Source organism: Pungitius pungitius, unplaced genomic scaffold (assembly GCF_949316345.1).
Source record: "Pungitius pungitius unplaced genomic scaffold, fPunPun2.1 scaffold_34, whole genome shotgun sequence".
Taxonomy (NCBI): domain Eukaryota; kingdom Metazoa; phylum Chordata; class Actinopteri; order Perciformes; family Gasterosteidae; genus Pungitius; species Pungitius pungitius.
This window is the reverse complement of record NW_026909849.1, coordinates 554,259-572,000: the sequence shown is the minus strand read 5'-3', so window position 1 is coordinate 572,000 and position 17,742 is coordinate 554,259. Positions and strand designations below refer to the sequence as shown.

The 17,742-nt window shown below is 43.7% G+C and overlaps 36 non-coding genes across 36 annotated transcripts; all 36 read left to right on the top strand.

Moving 5' to 3' along the window:
* Window positions 1-78: 78 nt before the first annotated feature.
* On the top strand, window positions 79-197 carry LOC134114952 (5S ribosomal RNA). The gene has a single exon (XR_009947314.1). It is a non-coding gene; the product is annotated as a 5S ribosomal RNA (ribosomal RNA).
* A 397-nt stretch (window positions 198-594) lies between these two features.
* Window positions 595-713, top strand: LOC134114278 (5S ribosomal RNA). Its single transcript, XR_009946644.1, has one exon. It is a non-coding gene; the product is annotated as a 5S ribosomal RNA (ribosomal RNA).
* Window positions 714-1,051: 338 nt separating this feature from the next.
* On the top strand, window positions 1,052-1,170 carry LOC134114267 (5S ribosomal RNA). Its single transcript, XR_009946633.1, has one exon. It is a non-coding gene; the product is annotated as a 5S ribosomal RNA (ribosomal RNA).
* A 396-nt stretch (window positions 1,171-1,566) lies between these two features.
* LOC134114266 (5S ribosomal RNA) lies at window positions 1,567-1,685 on the top strand. Its single transcript, XR_009946632.1, has one exon. It is a non-coding gene; the product is annotated as a 5S ribosomal RNA (ribosomal RNA).
* Window positions 1,686-2,080: 395 nt separating this feature from the next.
* On the top strand, window positions 2,081-2,199 carry LOC134114265 (5S ribosomal RNA). The gene has a single exon (XR_009946631.1). It is a non-coding gene; the product is annotated as a 5S ribosomal RNA (ribosomal RNA).
* A 395-nt stretch (window positions 2,200-2,594) lies between these two features.
* Window positions 2,595-2,713, top strand: LOC134114264 (5S ribosomal RNA). The gene has a single exon (XR_009946630.1). It is a non-coding gene; the product is annotated as a 5S ribosomal RNA (ribosomal RNA).
* Window positions 2,714-3,108: 395 nt separating this feature from the next.
* On the top strand, window positions 3,109-3,227 carry LOC134114263 (5S ribosomal RNA). Its single transcript, XR_009946629.1, has one exon. It is a non-coding gene; the product is annotated as a 5S ribosomal RNA (ribosomal RNA).
* Window positions 3,228-3,622: 395 nt separating this feature from the next.
* LOC134114262 (5S ribosomal RNA) lies at window positions 3,623-3,741 on the top strand. Its single transcript, XR_009946628.1, has one exon. It is a non-coding gene; the product is annotated as a 5S ribosomal RNA (ribosomal RNA).
* Window positions 3,742-4,136: 395 nt separating this feature from the next.
* Window positions 4,137-4,255, top strand: LOC134114261 (5S ribosomal RNA). Its single transcript, XR_009946627.1, has one exon. It is a non-coding gene; the product is annotated as a 5S ribosomal RNA (ribosomal RNA).
* Window positions 4,256-4,651: 396 nt separating this feature from the next.
* LOC134114734 (5S ribosomal RNA) lies at window positions 4,652-4,770 on the top strand. Its single transcript, XR_009947101.1, has one exon. It is a non-coding gene; the product is annotated as a 5S ribosomal RNA (ribosomal RNA).
* Window positions 4,771-5,109: 339 nt separating this feature from the next.
* On the top strand, window positions 5,110-5,228 carry LOC134114941 (5S ribosomal RNA). Its single transcript, XR_009947303.1, has one exon. It is a non-coding gene; the product is annotated as a 5S ribosomal RNA (ribosomal RNA).
* A 396-nt stretch (window positions 5,229-5,624) lies between these two features.
* Window positions 5,625-5,743, top strand: LOC134114260 (5S ribosomal RNA). The gene has a single exon (XR_009946626.1). It is a non-coding gene; the product is annotated as a 5S ribosomal RNA (ribosomal RNA).
* A 396-nt stretch (window positions 5,744-6,139) lies between these two features.
* LOC134114259 (5S ribosomal RNA) lies at window positions 6,140-6,258 on the top strand. Its single transcript, XR_009946625.1, has one exon. It is a non-coding gene; the product is annotated as a 5S ribosomal RNA (ribosomal RNA).
* Window positions 6,259-6,597: 339 nt separating this feature from the next.
* LOC134114258 (5S ribosomal RNA) lies at window positions 6,598-6,716 on the top strand. The gene has a single exon (XR_009946624.1). It is a non-coding gene; the product is annotated as a 5S ribosomal RNA (ribosomal RNA).
* Window positions 6,717-7,113: 397 nt separating this feature from the next.
* LOC134114256 (5S ribosomal RNA) lies at window positions 7,114-7,232 on the top strand. The gene has a single exon (XR_009946622.1). It is a non-coding gene; the product is annotated as a 5S ribosomal RNA (ribosomal RNA).
* A 339-nt stretch (window positions 7,233-7,571) lies between these two features.
* On the top strand, window positions 7,572-7,690 carry LOC134114255 (5S ribosomal RNA). Its single transcript, XR_009946621.1, has one exon. It is a non-coding gene; the product is annotated as a 5S ribosomal RNA (ribosomal RNA).
* Window positions 7,691-8,087: 397 nt separating this feature from the next.
* On the top strand, window positions 8,088-8,206 carry LOC134114254 (5S ribosomal RNA). Its single transcript, XR_009946620.1, has one exon. It is a non-coding gene; the product is annotated as a 5S ribosomal RNA (ribosomal RNA).
* A 339-nt stretch (window positions 8,207-8,545) lies between these two features.
* Window positions 8,546-8,664, top strand: LOC134114253 (5S ribosomal RNA). The gene has a single exon (XR_009946619.1). It is a non-coding gene; the product is annotated as a 5S ribosomal RNA (ribosomal RNA).
* A 339-nt stretch (window positions 8,665-9,003) lies between these two features.
* LOC134114252 (5S ribosomal RNA) lies at window positions 9,004-9,122 on the top strand. The gene has a single exon (XR_009946618.1). It is a non-coding gene; the product is annotated as a 5S ribosomal RNA (ribosomal RNA).
* Window positions 9,123-9,461: 339 nt separating this feature from the next.
* Window positions 9,462-9,580, top strand: LOC134114251 (5S ribosomal RNA). Its single transcript, XR_009946617.1, has one exon. It is a non-coding gene; the product is annotated as a 5S ribosomal RNA (ribosomal RNA).
* Window positions 9,581-9,976: 396 nt separating this feature from the next.
* LOC134114250 (5S ribosomal RNA) lies at window positions 9,977-10,095 on the top strand. Its single transcript, XR_009946616.1, has one exon. It is a non-coding gene; the product is annotated as a 5S ribosomal RNA (ribosomal RNA).
* A 396-nt stretch (window positions 10,096-10,491) lies between these two features.
* Window positions 10,492-10,610, top strand: LOC134114765 (5S ribosomal RNA). Its single transcript, XR_009947132.1, has one exon. It is a non-coding gene; the product is annotated as a 5S ribosomal RNA (ribosomal RNA).
* A 339-nt stretch (window positions 10,611-10,949) lies between these two features.
* Window positions 10,950-11,068, top strand: LOC134114249 (5S ribosomal RNA). The gene has a single exon (XR_009946615.1). It is a non-coding gene; the product is annotated as a 5S ribosomal RNA (ribosomal RNA).
* Window positions 11,069-11,407: 339 nt separating this feature from the next.
* LOC134114248 (5S ribosomal RNA) lies at window positions 11,408-11,526 on the top strand. The gene has a single exon (XR_009946614.1). It is a non-coding gene; the product is annotated as a 5S ribosomal RNA (ribosomal RNA).
* A 396-nt stretch (window positions 11,527-11,922) lies between these two features.
* Window positions 11,923-12,041, top strand: LOC134114764 (5S ribosomal RNA). The gene has a single exon (XR_009947131.1). It is a non-coding gene; the product is annotated as a 5S ribosomal RNA (ribosomal RNA).
* A 339-nt stretch (window positions 12,042-12,380) lies between these two features.
* Window positions 12,381-12,499, top strand: LOC134114247 (5S ribosomal RNA). The gene has a single exon (XR_009946613.1). It is a non-coding gene; the product is annotated as a 5S ribosomal RNA (ribosomal RNA).
* A 339-nt stretch (window positions 12,500-12,838) lies between these two features.
* On the top strand, window positions 12,839-12,957 carry LOC134114245 (5S ribosomal RNA). The gene has a single exon (XR_009946611.1). It is a non-coding gene; the product is annotated as a 5S ribosomal RNA (ribosomal RNA).
* Window positions 12,958-13,353: 396 nt separating this feature from the next.
* LOC134114244 (5S ribosomal RNA) lies at window positions 13,354-13,472 on the top strand. The gene has a single exon (XR_009946610.1). It is a non-coding gene; the product is annotated as a 5S ribosomal RNA (ribosomal RNA).
* Window positions 13,473-13,811: 339 nt separating this feature from the next.
* On the top strand, window positions 13,812-13,930 carry LOC134114243 (5S ribosomal RNA). Its single transcript, XR_009946609.1, has one exon. It is a non-coding gene; the product is annotated as a 5S ribosomal RNA (ribosomal RNA).
* Window positions 13,931-14,326: 396 nt separating this feature from the next.
* LOC134114242 (5S ribosomal RNA) lies at window positions 14,327-14,445 on the top strand. The gene has a single exon (XR_009946608.1). It is a non-coding gene; the product is annotated as a 5S ribosomal RNA (ribosomal RNA).
* Window positions 14,446-14,841: 396 nt separating this feature from the next.
* Window positions 14,842-14,960, top strand: LOC134114763 (5S ribosomal RNA). The gene has a single exon (XR_009947130.1). It is a non-coding gene; the product is annotated as a 5S ribosomal RNA (ribosomal RNA).
* Window positions 14,961-15,299: 339 nt separating this feature from the next.
* On the top strand, window positions 15,300-15,418 carry LOC134114607 (5S ribosomal RNA). Its single transcript, XR_009946974.1, has one exon. It is a non-coding gene; the product is annotated as a 5S ribosomal RNA (ribosomal RNA).
* A 339-nt stretch (window positions 15,419-15,757) lies between these two features.
* LOC134114241 (5S ribosomal RNA) lies at window positions 15,758-15,876 on the top strand. Its single transcript, XR_009946607.1, has one exon. It is a non-coding gene; the product is annotated as a 5S ribosomal RNA (ribosomal RNA).
* A 396-nt stretch (window positions 15,877-16,272) lies between these two features.
* On the top strand, window positions 16,273-16,391 carry LOC134114733 (5S ribosomal RNA). The gene has a single exon (XR_009947100.1). It is a non-coding gene; the product is annotated as a 5S ribosomal RNA (ribosomal RNA).
* A 339-nt stretch (window positions 16,392-16,730) lies between these two features.
* LOC134114930 (5S ribosomal RNA) lies at window positions 16,731-16,849 on the top strand. Its single transcript, XR_009947292.1, has one exon. It is a non-coding gene; the product is annotated as a 5S ribosomal RNA (ribosomal RNA).
* Window positions 16,850-17,245: 396 nt separating this feature from the next.
* Window positions 17,246-17,364, top strand: LOC134114240 (5S ribosomal RNA). Its single transcript, XR_009946606.1, has one exon. It is a non-coding gene; the product is annotated as a 5S ribosomal RNA (ribosomal RNA).
* The last annotated feature ends 378 nt before the right edge of the window (window positions 17,365-17,742 follow it).

The window sequence follows — 17,742 nt, the reverse complement described above, 5'->3', positions numbered from 1 at the left end:
CCCACACAAAGATGCCAACGGCAGGCGTGACATAATTTTTTGACGCATTATAAAGGATTAGGAAAAAGATAAAAAGCAGCTTACGGCCATACCTCTCTGGTTCCGCCCGATCTCGTCTGATCTCGGAAGTTAAGCAGAGCAGGGCCTGGTTAGTACCTGGATGGAAGACCGCCTGGGAATCCCAGGTGCCGTAAGCTTTTTCACTTCTCTCTGAAAGCCGCCGAGCGCCGCAGATTGTACACCTACAAATTACAAAAAGTACATCACATTGTCGAAGAGATGCATGTTTAGTGTTGTTTTAACGTTGGATATATAAGGAACTTAGACAATATCATCAAAATTGATTCCGTTTCATGGTTGCTAAATTAGTGTTGATCAACATTTAACAATTGGCATACTTTTGTTTGTAATTTAGCCGTTGAAATACAGGTGCTAACCCAACATGTTAGAATTGCCAGTGAAGAAAAGTAAAGTTACCTTCAGGTTTTAGGAACCTCTCTTGCCAATCCTAAGAACTGCTTCAATTTTAGAAAAAGAAACTTTTCTGATTATCTTTGACACGTTCTAAAGGATTAGGAAAAAGATATTAAAGCAGCTTACGGCCATACCTCTCTGGTTCCGCCCGATCTCGTCTGATCTCGGAAGCTAAGCAGAGCAGGGCCTGGATAGTACCTGGATGGAAGACCGCCTGGGAATCCCAGGTGCCGTAAGCTTTTTCACTTCTCTCTCCGAAAGCCGCCCAGCGCCGCAGATTGTACACCTACACAATTGTAAAAAGTATTTCACATTGTAGAAGAGATGCAATAGGAAGAAGATGAAAGGTGGCTTACGTCCATACCATCGTCAGGCCATTTGAGGTGGCGGGGACTGCAATGGCCATCCACCGATTGGCTGGGACTCCTGGGCGGGTCTTCTCTAGTCCATCCAATTTTCGGCATAGGATGTCACAGCCTTCTTTGCATACCCTTATTTAACCCACACAAAGATGCCAACGGCAGGCGTGACATAATTTTTTGACGCATTATAAAGGATTAGGAAAAGATAAAAAGCAGCTTACGGCCATACCTCTCTGGTTCCGCCCGATCTCGTCTGATCTCGGAAGCTAAGCAGAGCAGGGCCTGGTTAGTACCTGGATGGAAGACCGCCTGGGAATCCCAGGTGCCGTAAGCTTTTTCACTTCTCTCTGAAAGCCGCCGAGCGCCGCAGATTGTACACCTACAAATTACAAAAAGTATATCACATTGTCGAAGAGATGCATGTTTAGTGTTGTTTTAACGTTGGATATATAAGGAACTTAGACAATATCATCAAAATTGATTCCGTTTCATGGTTGCTAAATTAGTGTTGATCAACATTTAACAATTGGCCTACTTTTGTTTGTAATTTAGCCGTTGAAATACAGGTGCTAACCCAACATGTTAGAATTGCCAGTGAAGAAAAGTAAAGTTACCTTCAGGTTTTAGGAACCTCTCTTGCCAATCCTAAGAACTGCTTCAATTTTAGAAAAAGAAACTCTTCTGATTATCTTTGACACGTTTTAAAGGATTAGGAAAAAGATAAAAAGCAGCTTACGGCCATACCTCTCTGGTTCCGCCCGATCTCGTCTGATCTCGGAAGCTAAGCAGAGCAGGGCCTGGTTAGTACCTGGATGGAAGACCGCCTGGGAATCCCAGGTGCCGTAAGCTTTTCACTTCTCTCTGAAAGCTGCCGAGCGCCGCAGATTGTACACCTACAAATTACAAAAAGTACATCACATTGTCGAAGAGATGCATGTTTAGTGTTGTTTTAACGTTGGATATATAAGGAACTTAGACAATATCATCAAAATTGATTCCGTTTCATGGTTGCTAAATTAGTGTTGATCAACATTTAACAATTGGCCTACTTTTGTTTGTAATTTAGCCGTTGAAATACAGGTGCTAACCCAACATGTTAGAATTGCCAGTGAAGAAAAGTAAAGTTACCTTCAGGTTTTAGGAACCTCTCTTGCCAATCCTAAGAACTGCTTCAATTTTAGAAAAAGAAACTCTTCTGATTATCTTTGACACGTTTTAAAGGATTAGGAAAAAGATAAAAAGCAGCTTACGGCCATACCTCTCTGGTTCCGCCCGATCTCGTCTGATCTCGGAAGCTAAGCAGAGCAGGGCCTGGTTAGTACCTGGATGGAAGACCGCCTGGGAATCCCAGGTGCCGTAAGCTTTTCACTTCTCTCTGAAAGCTGCCGAGCGCCGCAGATTGTACACCTACAAATTACAAAAAGTACATCACATTGTCGAAGAGATGCATGTTTAGTGTTGTTTTAACGTTGGATATATAAGGAACTTAGACAATATCATCAAAATTGATTCCGTTTCATGGTTGCTAAATTAGTGTTGATCAACATTTAACAATTGGCATACTTTTGTTTGTAATTTAGCCGTTGAAATACAGGTGCTAACCCAACATGTTAGAATTGCCAGTGAAGAAAAGTAAAGTTACCTTCAGGTTTTAGGAACCTCTCTTGCCAATCCTAAGAACTGCTTCAATTTTAGAAAAAGAAACTCTTCTGATTATCTTTGACACGTTCTAAAGGATTAGGAAAAAGATAAAAAGCAGCTTACGGCCATACCTCTCTGGTTCCGCCCGATCTCGTCTGATCTCGGAAGCTAAGCAGAGCAGGGCCTGGTTAGTACCTGGATGGAAGACCGCCTGGGAATCCCAGGTGCCGTAAGCTTTTCACTTCTCTCTGAAAGCTGCCGAGCGCCGCAGATTGTACACCTACAAATTACAAAAAGTACATCACATTGTCGAAGAGATGCATGTTTAGTGTTGTTTTAACGTTGGATATATAAGGAACTTAGACAATATCATCAAAATTGATTCCGTTTCATGGTTGCTAAATTAGTGTTGATCAACATTTAACAATTGGCCTACTTTTGTTTGTAATTTAGCCGTTGAAATACAGGTGCTAACCCAACATGTTAGAATTGCCAGTGAAGAAAAGTAAAGTTACCTTCAGGTTTTAGGAACCTCTCTTGCCAATCCTAAGAACTGCTTCAATTTTAGAAAAAGAAACTCTTCTGATTATCTTTGACACGTTCTAAAGGATTAGGAAAAAGATAAAAAGCAGCTTACGGCCATACCTCTCTGGTTCCGCCCGATCTCGTCTGATCTCGGAAGCTAAGCAGAGCAGGGCCTGGTTAGTACCTGGATGGAAGACCGCCTGGGAATCCCAGGTGCCGTAAGCTTTTCACTTCTCTCTGAAAGCTGCCGAGCGCCGCAGATTGTACACCTACAAATTACAAAAAGTACATCACATTGTCGAAGAGATGCATGTTTAGTGTTGTTTTAACGTTGGATATATAAGGAACTTAGACAATATCATCAAAATTGATTCCGTTTCATGGTTGCTAAATTAGTGTTGATCAACATTTAACAATTGGCCTACTTTTGTTTGTAATTTAGCCGTTGAAATACAGGTGCTAACCCAACATGTTAGAATTGCCAGTGAAGAAAAGTAAAGTTACCTTCAGGTTTTAGGAACCTCTCTTGCCAATCCTAAGAACTGCTTCAATTTTAGAAAAAGAAACTCTTCTGATTATCTTTGACACGTTTTAAAGGATTAGGAAAAAGATAAAAAGCAGCTTACGGCCATACCTCTCTGGTTCCGCCCGATCTCGTCTGATCTCGGAAGCTAAGCAGAGCAGGGCCTGGTTAGTACCTGGATGGAAGACCGCCTGGGAATCCCAGGTGCCGTAAGCTTTTCACTTCTCTCTGAAAGCTGCCGAGCGCCGCAGATTGTACACCTACAAATTACAAAAAGTACATCACATTGTCGAAGAGATGCATGTTTAGTGTTGTTTTAACGTTGGATATATAAGGAACTTAGACAATATCATCAAAATTGATTCCGTTTCATGGTTGCTAAATTAGTGTTGATCAACATTTAACAATTGGCATACTTTTGTTTGTAATTTAGCCGTTGAAATACAGGTGCTAACCCAACATGTTAGAATTGCCAGTGAAGAAAAGTAAAGTTACCTTCAGGTTTTAGGAACCTCTCTTGCCAATCCTAAGAACTGCTTCAATTTTAGAAAAAGAAACTCTTCTGATTATCTTTGACACGTTCTAAAGGATTAGGAAAAAGATAAAAAGCAGCTTACGGCCATACCTCTCTGGTTCCGCCCGATCTCGTCTGATCTCGGAAGCTAAGCAGAGCAGGGCCTGGTTAGTACCTGGATGGAAGACCGCCTGGGAATCCCAGGTGCCGTAAGCTTTTTCACTTCTCTCTGAAAGCCGCCGAGCGCCGCAGATTGTACACCTACAAATTACAAAAAGTATATCACATTGTCGAAGAGATGCATGTTTAGTGTTGTTTTAACGTTGGATATATAAGGAACTTAGACAATATCATCAAAATTGATTCCGTTTCATGGTTGCTAAATTAGTGTTGATCAACATTTAACAATTGGCCTACTTTTGTTTGTAATTTAGCCGTTGAAATACAGGTGCTAACCCAACATGTTAGAATTGCCAGTGAAGAAAAGTAAAGTTACCTTCAGGTTTTAGGAACCTCTCTTGCCAATCCTAAGAACTGCTTCAATTTTAGAAAAAGAAACTCTTCTGATTATCTTTGACACGTTTTAAAGGATTAGGAAAAAGATAAAAAGCAGCGTACGGCCATACCTCTCTGGTTCCGCCCGATCTCGTCTGATCTCGGAAGCTAAGCAGAGCAGGGCCTGGTTAGTACCTGGATGGAAGACCGCCTGGGGATCCCAGGTGCCGTAAGCTTTTTCTCTTCTCTCTCCGAAAGCCGCCCAGCGCCGCAGATTGTACACCTACACAATTGTAAAAAGTATTTCACATTGTAGAAGAGATGCAATAGGAAGAAGATGAAAGGTGGCTTACGTCCATACCATCGTCAGGCCATTTGAGGTGGCGGGGACTGCAATGGCCATCCACCGATTGGCTGGGACTTCTGGGCGGGTCTTCTCTAGTCCATCCAATTTTCGGCATAGGATGTCACAGCCTTCTTTGCATACCCTTATTTAACCCACACAAAGATGCCAACGGCAGGCGTGACATAATTTTTTGACGCATTATAAAGGATTAGGAAAAAGATAAAAAGCAGCTTACGGCCATACCTCTCTGGTTCCGCCCGATCTCGTCTGATCTCGGAAGTTAAGCAGAGCAGGGCCTGGTTAGTACCTGGATGGAAGACCGCCTGGGAATCCCAGGTGCCGTAAGCTTTTTCACTTCTCTCTGAAAGCCGCCGAGCGCCGCAGATTGTACACCTACAAATTACAAAAAGTACATCACATTGTCGAAGAGATGCATGTTTAGTGTTGTTTTAACGTTGGATATATAAGGAACTTAGACAATATCATCAAAATTGATTCCGTTTCATGGTTGCTAAATTAGTGTTGATCAACATTTAACAATTGGCCTACTTTTGTTTGTAATTTAGCCGTTGAAATACAGGTGCTAACCCAACATGTTAGAATTGCCAGTGAAGAAAAGTAAAGTTACCTTCAGGTTTTAGGAACCTCTCTTGCCAATCCTAAGAACTGCTTCAATTTTAGAAAAAGAAACTCTTCTGATTATCTTTGACACGTTTTAAAGGATTAGGAAAAAGATAAAAAGCAGCTTACGGCCATACCTCTCTGGTTCCGCCCGATCTCGTCTGATCTCGGAAGCTAAGCAGAGCAGGGCCTGGTTAGTACCTGGATGGAAGACCGCCTGGGAATCCCAGGTGCCGTAAGCTTTTTCACTTCTCTCTGAAAGCTGCCGAGCGCCGCAGATTGTACACCTACAAATTACAAAAAGTACATCACATTGTCGAAGAGATGCATGTTTAGTGTTGTTTTAACGTTGGATATATAAGGAACTTAGACAATATCATCAAAATTGATTCCGTTTCATGGTTGCTAAATTAGTGTTGATCAACATTTAACAATTGGCATACTTTTGTTTGTAATTTAGCCGTTGAAATACAGGTGCTAACCCAACATGTTAGAATTGCCAGTGAAGAAAAGTAAAGTTACCTTCAGGTTTTAGGAACCTCTCTTGCCAATCCTAAGAACTGCTTCAATTTTAGAAAAAGAAACTCTTCTGATTATCTTTGACACGTTTTAAAGGATTAGGAAAAAGATCAAAAGCAGCTTACGGCCATACCTCTCTGGTTCCGCCCGATCTCGTCTGATCTCGGAAGCTAAGCAGAGCAGGGCCTGGTTAGTACCTGGATGGAAGACCGCCTGGGAATCCCAGGTGCCGTAAGCTTTTTCACTTCTCTCTCCGAAAGCCGCCCAGCGCCGCAGATTGTACACCTACACAATTGTAAAAAGTATTTCACATTGTAGAAGAGATGCAATAGGAAGAAGATGAAAGGTGGCTTACGTCCATACCATCGTCAGGCCATTTGAGGTGGCGGGGACTGCAATGGCCATCCACCGATTGGCTGGGACTCCTGGGCGGGTCTTCTCTAGTCCATCCAATTTTCGGCATAGGATGTCACAGCCTGCTTTGCATACCCTTATTTAACCCACACAAAGATGCCAACGGCAGGCGTGACATAATTTTTTGACGCATTATAAAGGATTAGGAAAAAGATAAAAAGCAGCTTACGGCCATACCTCTCTGGTTCCGCCCGATCTCGTCTGATCTCGGAAGCTAAGCAGAGCAGGGCCTGGTTAGTACCTGGATGGAAGACCGCCTGGGAATCCCAGGTGCCGTAAGCTTTTTCACTTCTCTCTGAAAGCCGCCGAGCGCCGCAGATTGTACACCTACAAATTACAAAAAGTATATCACATTGTCGAAGAGATGCATGTTTAGTGTTGTTTTAACGTTGGATATATAAGGAACTTAGACAATATCATCAAAATTGATTCCGTTTCATGGTTGCTAAATTAGTGTTGATCAACATTTAACAATTGGCATACTTTTGTTTGTAATTTAGCCGTTGAAATACAGGTGCTAACCCAACATGTTAGAATTGCCAGTGAAGAAAAGTAAAGTTACCTTCAGGTTTTAGGAACCTCTCTTGCCAATCCTAAGAACTGCTTCAATTTTAGAAAAAGAAACTTTTCTGATTATCTTTGACACGTTCTAAAGGATTAGGAAAAAGATATTAAAGCAGCTTACGGCCATACCTCTCTGGTTCCGCCCGATCTCGTCTGATCTCGGAAGCTAAGCAGAGCAGGGCCTGGTTAGTACCTGGATGGAAGACCGCCTGGGAATCCCAGGTGCCGTAAGCTTTTTCACTTCTCTCTCCGAAAGCCGCCCAGCGCCGCAGATTGTACACCTACACAATTGTAAAAAGTATTTCACATTGTAGAAGAGATGCAATAGGAAGAAGATGAAAGGTGGCTTACGTCCATACCATCGTCAGGCCATTTGAGGTGGCGGGGACTGCAATGGCCATCCACCGATTGGCTGGGACTCCTGGGCGGGTCTTCTCTAGTCCATCCAATTTTCGGCATAGGATGTCACAGCCTTCTTTGCATACCCTTATTTAACCCACACAAAGATGCCAACGGCAGGCGTGACATAATTTTTTGACGCATTATAAAGGATTAGGAAAAAGATAAAAAGCAGCTTACGGCCATACCTCTCTGGTTCCGCCCGATCTCGTCTGATCTCGGAAGCTAAGCAGAGCAGGGCCTGGTTAGTACCTGGATGGAAGACCGCCTGGGAATCCCAGGTGCCGTAAGCTTTTTCACTTCTCTCTGAAAGCCGCCGAGCGCCGCAGATTGTACACCTACAAATTACAAAAAGTATATCACATTGTCGAAGAGATGCATGTTTAGTGTTGTTTTAACGTTGGATATATAAGGAACTTAGACAATATCATCAAAATTGATTCCGTTTCATGGTTGCTAAATTAGTGTTGATCAACATTTAACAATTGGCCTACTTTTGTTTGTAATTTAGCCGTTGAAATACAGGTGCTAACCCAACATGTTAGAATTGCCAGTGAAGAAAAGTAAAGTTACCTTCAGGTTTTAGGAACCTCTCTTGCCAATCCTAAGAACTGCTTCAATTTTAGAAAAAGAAACTTTTCTGATTATCTTTGACACGTTCTAAAGGATTAGGAAAAAGATATTAAAGCAGCTTACGGCCATACCTCTCTGGTTCCGCCCGATCTCGTCTGATCTCGGAAGCTAAGCAGAGCAGGGCCTGGTTAGTACCTGGATGGAAGACCGCCTGGGAATCCCAGGTGCCGTAAGCTTTTTCACTTCTCTCTCCGAAAGCCGCCCAGCGCCGCAGATTGTACACCTACACAATTGTAAAAAGTATTTCACATTGTAGAAGAGATGCAATAGGAAGAAGATGAAAGGTGGCTTACGTCCATACCATCGTCAGGCCATTTGAGGTGGCGGGGACTGCAATGGCCATCCACCGATTGGCTGGGACTCCTGGGCGGGTCTTCTCTAGTCCATCCAATTTTCGGCATAGGATATCACAGCCTTCTTTGCATACCCTTATTTAACCCACACAAAGATGCCAACGGCAGGCGTGACATAATTTTTTGACGCATTATAAAGGATTAGGAAAAAGATAAAAAGCAGCTTACGGCCATACCTCTCTGGTTCCGCCCGATCTCGTCTGATCTCGGAAGCTAAGCAGAGCAGGGCCTGGTTAGTACCTGGATGGAAGACCGCCTGGGAATCCCAGGTGCCGTAAGCTTTTTCACTTCTCTCTCCGAAAGCCGCCCAGCGCCGCAGATTGTACACCTACACAATTGTAAAAAGTATTTCACATTGTAGAAGAGATGCAATAGGAAGAAGATGAAAGGTGGCTTACGTCCATACCATCGTCAGGCCATTTGAGGTGGCGGGGACTGCAATGGCCATCCACCGATTGGCTGGGACTCCTGGGCGGGTCTTCTCTAGTCCATCCAATTTTCGGCATAGGATGTCACAGCCTTCTTTGCATACCCTTATTTAACCCACACAAAGATGCCAACGGCAGGCGTGACATAATTTTTTGACGCATTATAAAGGATTAGGAAAAAGATAAAAAGCAGCTTACGGCCATACCTCTCTGGTTCCGCCCGATCTCGTCTGATCTCGGAAGCTAAGCAGAGCAGGGCCTGGTTAGTACCTGGATGGAAGACCGCCTGGGAATCCCAGGTGCCGTAAGCTTTTTCACTTCTCTCTCCGAAAGCCGCCCAGCGCCGCAGATTGTACACCTACACAATTGTAAAAAGTATTTCACATTGTAGAAGAGATGCAATAGGAAGAAGATGAAAGGTGGCTTACGTCCATACCATCGTCAGGCCATTTGAGGTGGCGGGGACTGCAATGGCCATCCACCGATTGGCTGGGACTCCTGGGCGGGTCTTCTCTAGTCCATCCAATTTTCGGCATAGGATGTCACAGCCTTCTTTGCATACCCTTATTTAACCCACACAAAGATGCCAACGGCAGGCGTGACATAATTTTTTGACGCATTATAAAGGATTAGGAAAAAGATAAAAAGCAGCTTACGGCCATACCTCTCTGGTTCCGCCCGATCTCGTCTGATCTCGGAAGCTAAGCAGAGCAGGGCCTGGTTAGTACCTGGATGGAAGACCGCCTGGGAATCCCAGGTGCCGTAAGCTTTTTCACTTCTCTCTGAAAGCCGCCGAGCGCCGCAGATTGTACACCTACAAATTACAAAAAGTATATCACGTTGTCGAAGAGATGCATGTTTAGTGTTGTTTTAACGTTGGATATATAAGGAACTTAGACAATATCATCAAAATTGATTCCGTTTCATGGTTGCTAAATTAGTGTTGATCAACATTTAACAATTGGCATACTTTTGTTTGTAATTTAGCCGTTGAAATACAGGTGCTAACCCAACATGTTAGAATTGCCAGTGAAGAAAAGTAAAGTTACCTTCAGGTTTTAGGAACCTCTCTTGCCAATCCTAAGAACTGCTTCAATTTTAGAAAAAGAAACTCTTCTGATTATCTTTGACACGTTTTAAAGGATTAGGAAAAAGATAAAAAGCAGCTTACGGCCATACCTCTCTGGTTCCGCCCGATCTCGTCTGATCTCGGAAGCTAAGCAGAGCAGGGCCTGGTTAGTACCTGGATGGAAGACCGCCTGGGAATCCCAGGTGCCGTAAGCTTTTACACTTCTCTCTGAAAGCCGCCGAGCGCCGCAGATTGTACACCTACAAATTACAAAAAGTACATCACATTGTCGAAGAGATGCATGTTTAGTGTTGTTTTAACGTTGGATATATAAGGAACTTAGACAATATCATCAAAATTGATTCCGTTTCATGGTTGCTAAATTAGTGTTGATCAACATTTAACAATTGGCATACTTTTGTTTGTAATTTAGCCGTTGAAATACAGGTGCTAACCCAACATGTTAGAATTGCCAGTGAAGAAAAGTAAAGTTACCTTCAGGTTTTAGGAACCTCTCTTGCCAATCCTAAGAACTGCTTCAATTTTAGAAAAAGAAACTCTTCTGATTATCTTTGACACGTTTTAAAGGATTAGGAAAAAGATAAAAAGCAGCGTACGGCCATACCTCTCTAGTTCCGCCCGATTTCGTCTGATCTCGGAAGCTAAGCAGAGCAGGGCCTGGTTAGTACCTGGATGGAAGACCGCCTGGGAATCCCAGGTGCCGTAAGCTTTTTCACTTCTCTCTCCGAAAGCCGCCCAGCGCCGCAGATTGTACACCCACACAATTGTAAAAAGTATTTCACATTGTAGAAGAGATGCAATAGGAAGAAGATGAAAGGTGGCTTATGTCCATACCATCGTCAGGCCATTTGAGGTGGCGGGGACTGCAATGGCCATCCACCGATTGGCTGGGACTCCTGGGCGGGTCTTCTCTAGTCCATCCAATTTTCGGCATAGGATGTCACAGCCTTCTTTGCATACCCTTATTTAACCCACACAAAGATGCCAACGGCAGGCGTGACATAATTTTTTGACGCATTATAAAGGATTAGGAAAAAGATAAAAAGCAGCTTACGGCCATACCTCTCTGGTTCCGCCCGATCTCGTCTGATCTCGGAAGCTAAGCAGAGCAGGGCCTGGTTAGTACCTGGATGGAAGACCGCCTGGGAATCCCAGGTGCCGTAAGCTTTTTCACTTCTCTCTCCGAAAGCCGCCCAGCGCCGCAGATTGTACACCTACACAATTGTAAAAAGTATTTCACATTGTAGAAGAGATGCAATAGGAAGAAGATGAAAGGTGGCTTACGTCCATACCATCGTCAGGCCATTTGAGGTGGCGGGGACTGCAATGGCCATCCACCGATTGGCTGGGACTCCTGGGCGGGTCTTCTCTAGTCCATCCAATTTTCGGCATAGGATGTCACAGCCTGCTTTGCATACCCTTATTTAACCCACACAAAGATGCCAACGGCAGGCGTGACATAATTTTTTGACGCATTATAAAGGATTAGGAAAAAGATAAAAAGCAGCTTACGGCCATACCTCTCTGGTTCCGCCCGATCTCGTCTGATCTCGGAAGCTAAGCAGAGCAGGGCCTGGTTAGTACCTGGATGGAAGACCGCCTGGGAATCCCAGGTGCCGTAAGCTTTTTCACTTCTCTCTGAAAGCCGCCGAGCGCCGCAGATTGTACACCTACAAATTACAAAAAGTACATCACATTGTCGAAGAGATGCATGTTTAGTGTTTTTTTAACGTTGGATATATAAGGAACTTAGACAATATCATCAAAATTGATTCCGTTTCATGGTTGCTAAATTAGTGTTGATCAACATTTAACAATTGGCATACTTTTGTTTGTAATTTAGCCGTTGAAATACAGGTGCTAACCCAACATGTTAGAATTGCCAGTGAAGAAAAGTAAAGTTACCTTCAGGTTTTAGGAACCTCTCTTGCCAATCCTAAGAACTGCTTCAATTTTAGAAAAAGAAACTCTTCTGATTATCTTTGACACGTTTTAAAGGATTAGGAAAAAGATAAAAAGCAGCGTACGGCCATACCTCTCTAGTTCCGCCCGATTTCGTCTGATCTCGGAAGCTAAGCAGAGCAGGGCCTGGTTAGTACCTGGATGGAAGACCGCCTGGGAATCCCAGGTGCCGTAAGCTTTTTCACTTCTCTCTCCGAAAGCCGCCCAGCGCCGCAGATTGTACACCCACACAATTGTAAAAAGTATTTCACATTGTAGAAGAGATGCAATAGGAAGAAGATGAAAGGTGGCTTATGTCCATACCATCGTCAGGCCATTTGAGGTGGCGGGGACTGCAATGGCCATCCACCGATTGGCTGGGACTCCTGGGCGGGTCTTCTCTAGTCCATCCAATTTTCGGCATAGGATGTCACAGCCTTCTTTGCATACCCTTATTTAACCCACACAAAGATGCCAACGGCAGGCGTGACATAATTTTTTGACGCATTATAAAGGATTAGGAAAAAGATAAAAAGCAGCTTACGGCCATACCTCTCTGGTTCCGCCCGATCTCGTCTGATCTCGGAAGCTAAGCAGAGCAGGGCCTGGTTAGTACCTGGATGGAAGACCGCCTGGGAATCCCAGGTGCCGTAAGCTTTTTCACTTCTCTCTCCGAAAGCCGCCCAGCGCCGCAGATTGTACACCTACACAATTGTAAAAAGTATTTCACATTGTAGAAGAGATGCAATAGGAAGAAGATGAAAGGTGGCTTACGTCCATACCATCGTCAGGCCATTTGAGGTGGCGGGGACTGCAATGGCCATCCACCGATTGGCTGGGACTCCTGGGCGGGTCTTCTCTAGTCCATCCAATTTTCGGCATAGGATGTCACAGCCTGCTTTGCATACCCTTATTTAACCCACACAAAGATGCCAACGGCAGGCGTGACATAATTTTTTGACGCATTATAAAGGATTAGGAAAAAGATAAAAAGCAGCTTACGGCCATACCTCTCTGGTTCCGCCCGATCTCGTCTGATCTCGGAAGCTAAGCAGAGCAGGGCCTGGTTAGTACCTGGATGGAAGACCGCCTGGGAATCCCAGGTGCCGTAAGCTTTTTCACTTCTCTCTGAAAGCCGCCGAGCGCCGCAGATTGTACACCTACAAATTACAAAAAGTACATCACATTGTCGAAGAGATGCATGTTTAGTGTTTTTTTAACGTTGGATATATAAGGAACTTAGACAATATCATCAAAATTGATTCCGTTTCATGGTTGCTAAATTAGTGTTGATCAACATTTAACAATTGGCATACTTTTGTTTGTAATTTAGCCGTTGAAATACAGGTGCTAACCCAACATGTTAGAATTGCCAGTGAAGAAAAGTAAAGTTACCTTCAGGTTTTAGGAACCTCTCTTGCCAATCCTAAGAACTGCTTCAATTTTAGAAAAAGAAACTTTTCTGATTATCTTTGACACGTTCTAAAGGATTAGGAAAAAGATAAAAAGCAGCTTACGGCCATACCTCTCTGGTTCCGCCCGATCTCGTCTGATCTCGGAAGCTAAGCAGAGCAGGGCCTGGTTAGTACCTGGATGGAAGACCGCCTGGGAATCCCAGGTGCCGTAAGCTTTTTCACTTCTCTCTCCGAAAGCCGCCCAGCGCCGCAGATTGTACACCCACACAATTGTAAAAAGTATTTCACATTGTAGAAGAGATGCAATAGGAAGAAGATGAAAGGTGGCTTACGTCCATACCATCGTCAGGCCATTTGAGGTGGCGGGGACTGCAATGGCCATCCACCGATTGGCTGGGACTCCTGGGCGGGTCTTCTCTAGTCCATCCAATTTTCGGCATAGGATGTCACAGCCTTCTTTGCATACCCTTATTTAACCCACACAAAGATGCCAACGGCAGGCGTGACATAATTTTTTGACGCATTATAAAGGATTAGGAAAAAGATAAAAAGCAGCTTACGGCCATACCTCTCTGGTTCCGCCCGATCTCGTCTGATCTCGGAAGCTAAGCAGAGCAGGGCCTGGTTAGTACCTGGATGGAAGACCGCCTGGGAATCCCAGGTGCCGTAAGCTTTTTCACTTCTCTCTGAAAGCCGCCGAGCGCCGCAGATTGTACACCTACAAATTACAAAAAGTATATCACGTTGTCGAAGAGATGCATGTTTAGTGTTGTTTTAACGTTGGATATATAAGGAACTTAGACAATATCATCAAAATTGATTCCGTTTCATGGTTGCTAAATTAGTGTTGATCAACATTTAACAATTGGCATACTTTTGTTTGTAATTTAGCCGTTGAAATACAGGTGCTAACCCAACATGTTAGAATTGCCAGTGAAGAAAAGTAAAGTTACCTTCAGGTTTTAGGAACCTCTCTTGCCAATCCTAAGAACTGCTTCAATTTTAGAAAAAGAAACTCTTCTGATTATCTTTGACACGTTTTAAAGGATTAGGAAAAAGATAAAAAGCAGCTTACGGCCATACCTCTCTGGTTCCGCCCGATCTCGTCTGATCTCGGAAGCTAAGCAGAGCAGGGCCTGGTTAGTACCTGGATGGAAGACCGCCTGGGAATCCCAGGTGCCGTAAGCTTTTTCACTTCTCTCTGAAAGCCGCCGAGCGCCGCAGATTGTACACCTACAAATTACAAAAAGTACATCACATTGTCGAAGAGATGCATGTTTAGTGTTGTTTTAACGTTGGATATATAAGGAACTTAGACAATATCATCAAAATTGATTCCGTTTCATGGTTGCTAAATTAGTGTTGATCAACATTTAACAATTGGCATACTTTTGTTTGTAATTTAGCCGTTGAAATACAGGTGCTAACCCAACATGTTAGAATTGCCAGTGAAGAAAAGTAAAGTTACCTTCAGGTTTTAGGAACCTCTCTTGCCAATCCTAAGAACTGCTTCAATTTTAGAAAAAGAAACTCTTCTGATTATCTTTGACACGTTTTAAAGGATTAGGAAAAAGATAAAAAGCAGCGTACGGCCATACCTCTCTAGTTCCGCCCGATTTCGTCTGATCTCGGAAGCTAAGCAGAGCAGGGCCTGGTTAGTACCTGGATGGAAGACCGCCTGGGAATCCCAGGTGCCGTAAGCTTTTTCACTTCTCTCTCCGAAAGCCGCCCAGCGCCGCAGATTGTACACCCACACAATTGTAAAAAGTATTTCACATTGTAGAAGAGATGCAATAGGAAGAAGATGAAAGGTGGCTTATGTCCATACCATCGTCAGGCCATTTGAGGTGGCGGGGACTGCAATGGCCATCCACCGATTGGCTGGGACTCCTGGGCGGGTCTTCTCTAGTCCATCCAATTTTCGGCATAGGATGTCACAGCCTTCTTTGCATACCCTTATTTAACCCACACAAAGATGCCAACGGCAGGCGTGACATAATTTTTTGACGCATTATAAAGGATTAGGAAAAAGATAAAAAGCAGCTTACGGCCATACCTCTCTGGTTCCGCCCGATCTCGTCTAATCTCGGAAGCTAAGCAGAGCAGGGCCTGGTTAGTACCTGGATGGAAGACCGCCTGGGAATCCCAGGTGCCGTAAGCTTTTTCACTTCTCTCTCCGAAAGCCGCCCAGCGCCGCAGATTGTACACCTACACAATTGTAAAAAGTATTTCACATTGTAGAAGAGATGCAATAGGAAGAAGATGAAAGGTGGCTTACGTCCATACCATCGTCAGGCCATTTGAGGTGGCGGGGACTGCAATGGCCATCCACCGATTGGCTGGGACTCCTGGGCGGGTCTTCTCTAGTCCATCCAATTTTCGGCATAGGATGTCACAGCCTGCTTTGCATACCCTTATTTAACCCACACAAAGATGCCAACGGCAGGCGTGACATAATTTTTTGACGCATTATAAAGGATTAGGAAAAAGATAAAAAGCAGCTTACGGCCATACCTCTCTGGTTCCGCCCGATCTCGTCTGATCTCGGAAGCTAAGCAGAGCAGGGCCTGGTTAGTACCTGGATGGAAGACCGCCTGGGAATCCCAGGTGCCGTAAGCTTTTTCACTTCTCTCTGAAAGCCGCCGAGCGCCGCAGATTGTACACCTACAAATTACAAAAAGTATATCACATTGTCGAAGAGATGCATGTTTAGTGTTGTTTTAACGTTGGATATATAAGGAACTTAGACAATATCATCAAAATTGATTCCGTTTCATGGTTGCTAAATTAGTGTTGATCAACATTTAACAATTGGCATACTTTTGTTTGTAATTTAGCCGTTGAAATACAGGTGCTAACCCAACATGTTAGAATTGCCAGTGAAGAAAAGTAAAGTTACCTTCAGGTTTTAGGAACCTCTCTTGCCAATCCTAAGAACTGCTTCAATTTTAGAAAAAGAAACTCTTCTGATTATCTTTGACACGTTTTAAAGGATTAGGAAAAAGATAAAAAGCAGCGTACGGCCATACCTCTCTGGTTCCGCCCGATCTCGTCTGATCTCGGAAGCTAAGCAGAGCAGGGCCTGGTTAGTACCTGGATGGAAGACCGCCTGGGGATCCCAGGTGCCGTAAGCTTTTTCTCTTCTCTCTCCGAAAGCCGCCCAGCGCCGCAGATTGTACACCTACACAATTGTAAAAAGTATTTCACATTGTAGAAGAGATGCAATAGGAAGAAGATGAAAGGTGGCTTACGTCCATACCATCGTCAGGCCATTTGAGGTGGCGGGGACTGCAATGGCCATCCACCGATTGGCTGGGACTTCTGGGCGGGTCTTCTCTAGTCCATCCAATTTTCGGCATAGGATGTCACAGCCTTCTTTGCATACCCTTATTTAACCCACACAAAGATGCCAACGGCAGGCGTGACATAATTTTTTGACGCATTATAAAGGATTAGGAAAAAGATAAAAAGCAGCTTACGGCCATACCTCTCTGGTTCCGCCCGATCTCGTCTGATCTCGGAAGTTAAGCAGAGCAGGGCCTGGTTAGTACCTGGATGGAAGACCGCCTGGGAATCCCAGGTGCCGTAAGCTTTTTCACTTCTCTCTGAAAGCCGCCGAGCGCCGCAGATTGTACACCTACAAATTACAAAAAGTACATCACATTGTCGAAGAGATGCATGTTTAGTGTTGTTTTAACGTTGGATATATAAGGAACTTAGACAATATCATCAAAATTGATTCCGTTTCATGGTTGCTAAATTAGTGTTGATCAACATTTAACAATTGGCCTACTTTTGTTTGTAATTTAGCCGTTGAAATACAGGTGCTAACCCAACATGTTAGAATTGCCAGTGAAGAAAAGTAAAGTTACCTTCAGGTTTTAGGAACCTCTCTTGCCAATCCTAAGAACTGCTTCAATTTTAGAAAAAGAAACTCTTCTGATTATCTTTGACACGTTTTAAAGGATTAGGAAAAAGATAAAAAGCAGCTTACGGCCATACCTCTCTGGTTCCGCCCGATCTCGTCTGATCTCGGAAGCTAAGCAGAGCAGGGCCTGGTTAGTACCTGGATGGAAGACCGCCTGGGAATCCCAGGTGCCGTAAGCTTTTTCACTTCTCTCTGAAAGCTGCCGAGCGCCGCAGATTGTACACCTACAAATTACAAAAAGTACATCACATTGTCGAAGAGATGCATGTTTAGTGTTGTTTTAACGTTGGATATATAAGGAACTTAGACAATATCATCAAAATTGATTCCGTTTCATGGTTGCTAAATTAGTGTTGATCAACATTTAACAATTGGCATACTTTTGTTTGTAATTTAGCCGTTGAAATACAGGTGCTAACCCAACATGTTAGAATTGCCAGTGAAGAAAAGTAAAGTTACCTTCAGGTTTTAGGAACCTCTCTTGCCAATCCTAAGAACTGCTTCAATTTTAGAAAAAGAAACTCTTCTGATTATCTTTGACACGTTTTAAAGGATTA